Below are 2,728 nucleotides of genomic sequence, written 5' to 3'. Positions count from 1 at the left end.
ATACAAAATAGTACGAAACACTAGGTCCTTGCTTTGAAAATTTAGATGGGGAAGTGTATTACTAGTAGCGATGTAGAGCTCACTGTGGTGGAGTGCAAGCACATGTTACATGGGTAATGGATAACATGTCTGACTTCAGATCAGAAAATTGTAGGTTTGAGTCCTACCTGGCTCGTGAAACTTTTAAACCTATCAGGCTCTTTGGTAACACGTTGCCTTAATGTAAATGAACTATAGAAAAACAATTGCCACAACTTGTAAATTAGCATGCAAGTGCGGGCTCATTTACACGGTACTGAGATCATCTCCAGCTCTGAGCTCAATTGCAATGAAAAAACATACAGAACAGAACTGGATAGCAGCTGAATTTGTGCTCCGTAGGGTGGTGAGGTCTCAGCATTGCTGCTGTTCTAATTAGCATGAACTGCAGAGGATCTGAATCAGAAGATGTCAGTTAGTTCGATCATTGCGTCAATATGTTAATATAGAATTATTACTTTGTCTGTCTCTTCTTTGTATATAGCTGAATGTCCCTGGCAATTTCATGTTAGTTTAAGAACGACATTTGTGCTAATATATACCTATATAGCATATAAGGAACACGTAAAAGTTTAGTCCATGCTGAAAAGATAAGAAAACCGCCACAACGTTTCATCTTGGAATACATCTTTACTTGTTGTTTTGCAGCCTACCCATTCTGACCTAACTCCTTACTTGAAATTCTCTAACAGATAAGGATACGTAACTGCTCATGTGATGCTCAGTTGCAATTTGTCACAAAACAAACAAGAACAGCAGCTGAGGGTTTGAGTTTGAACATGCATTGTATTATAGCAGCTTTTATTTCCATTGATAAATGCTAGAGATTCCTACACAGATTCTTCAGGTGAGTAAGCGATTCCTGTTTCTGTTTCATATATATACAGTATATATATATGTTACGTGTGTCTCTGCAATAGTATAAATGTGTTATACTCTATCAGGGGCTGTTTTTTTGTGCATTTCATCTGCATTATGGGTTATTTTTTTTCATTCATGTTTGTGCACCTTCACCATTTGAGGTAGTGAGTTAGATAAGAAAGTTACAGGTATGGTGAGCAATGACTGACAAAGGCACATACTGCATATTCCTTACAGCAGAGTAAACAATTTGTTCTAAAAAACACCAGCTAAAGTCCAACAGCATAAGCAATCTTATTACTTCAACAGAATTAACAGAAATAAACTGTAACGTGCTGATACATGGGAGTGGATTTGATCTTCTATTAAACAATTACAGCTCTAAAAAGGTAAACCTAGACTTCTGTAACAGATCTTCTGACCTTCTGAGTCTTTGGAATTTTTAAACGGTATTTCTGTATAAGCCTGCCACATCAATACCATTGAAGTCTAAGCCATCAGTGTCTAGAAAAGAAAGTGTATTTTTACAAAAGAGCTGAGGAGGAGAAGTCAGCATTTAGGGAGATGTCAAAGATTAGTAAGAGAAGGAAGAAGTGATAATGATTTGTGCCATGAACTTAAGTCACTGTGTTTTGGATTGTAACCTCTTTCTTTTATTAGGAGTATTATGTATAAAAGCAATTCATAAAGTGGGTATTGCATAACTGTCTAAAATTGAGTACAGTGGCTCTCCACTCTAAGAATGTTATTCACTACCTTATAATGCCTACTAGATATTATCTGTGGAACTCTACTAACACGACTCCTACTAACCTTCTTCAGGTGTGAGAGAGACAGGGCAGTAGGCAAAGGTTAAGCAGCGGGAGAACAAAGGTTGGGAGGGAGGAGGAGTGAGAGGCGGGAGCAGGGGACAGAAAGAGAGGCCAATCAACCACCTCTTGATTGGCCTCTCTATCTGTCCCCTGCTCCCGCCTCTCACTCCTCCTCCCTCCCAACCTTTGTTCTCCCGATACTTTACCTTTGCCTACTGCCCTGTCTCTCTCACACCTGAAGAAGGCTCCACGGCCGAAACGTTGTGTTCTCTTTCTTATTTTTTTCAGCATGGAATAAACCAATTACTTGTTTCTTTTCAGACTACGCATGCTGACGCAGCTACCCACCTGAACTACTCTCGAAAGACTGTCAAACATGGCTTTCACCGATTGTATTGCAAATCGGCGGAAGCGGGGTATTGGGAAAAATCTTCAACTAGCAATAATCACACCTCGGCTTAACCTCACAGGCTACGACACTGCCACTGTGCAAAGTTGACGGTTGCCAGGCAACCACTGGGATCCTATGGAAATCGTTATCAATCATCTCATGGCATACTGTAACGCTTCATATGTGTCTTATAGCTAAAGGTTTTGAAGAAATTGACGACAGACCAGGTCTCCTTCAGAAACAAAGGGCGTTGTGACAAAACCGTTGCTCATTTTCAGCAGCAGAAATTCAACCCTGATAATACAAGAGGCCAGAGTAATGACGAGGGGCGTACTGTGCCCACTTCATACACTACAGATGAAAGGGGGCGGGCACATACAGTACAGTTTACATTCAAGTCACAAGTACTGTTCTTGGATGCTGCATAAACAACTCTTAACGTCCTGAAAGCATTGCAGCACGTTTTTGTACCACTTCCTGTAGCTGCAGGACGACTGACACGACAGGACAAACACAATCTGTGGCATTTAGCGTGATGTAGTCTTGCAGGCATTGTGCTGTCTCACTGCAATACTATACCGCTGTGGTTCATGACTCTCGGGGAAACAGTCCATACTGCCATGAA

At 40.8% G+C, this 2,728-nt stretch overlaps 1 non-coding gene across 1 annotated transcript; it reads right to left on the bottom strand.

The window, feature by feature from the left end:
* Positions 1–2,067: 2,067 nt before the first annotated feature.
* On the bottom strand, positions 2,068–2,209 carry LOC148643325 (U4 spliceosomal RNA). Its single transcript, XR_015929501.1, has one exon. It is a non-coding gene; the product is annotated as a U4 spliceosomal RNA (small nuclear RNA).
* Positions 2,210–2,728: the final 519 nt, after the last annotated feature.

This window comes from Lepisosteus platostomus, chromosome 22 (genome assembly GCF_059453375.1).
Source record: "Lepisosteus platostomus isolate fLepPlt1 chromosome 22, fLepPlt1.hap1, whole genome shotgun sequence".
Taxonomy (NCBI): Eukaryota; Metazoa; Chordata; class Actinopteri; order Semionotiformes; family Lepisosteidae; genus Lepisosteus; species Lepisosteus platostomus.
Note: the sequence above shows the minus strand (reverse complement) of the source record. Positions and strands in the feature narration are given on the sequence as shown.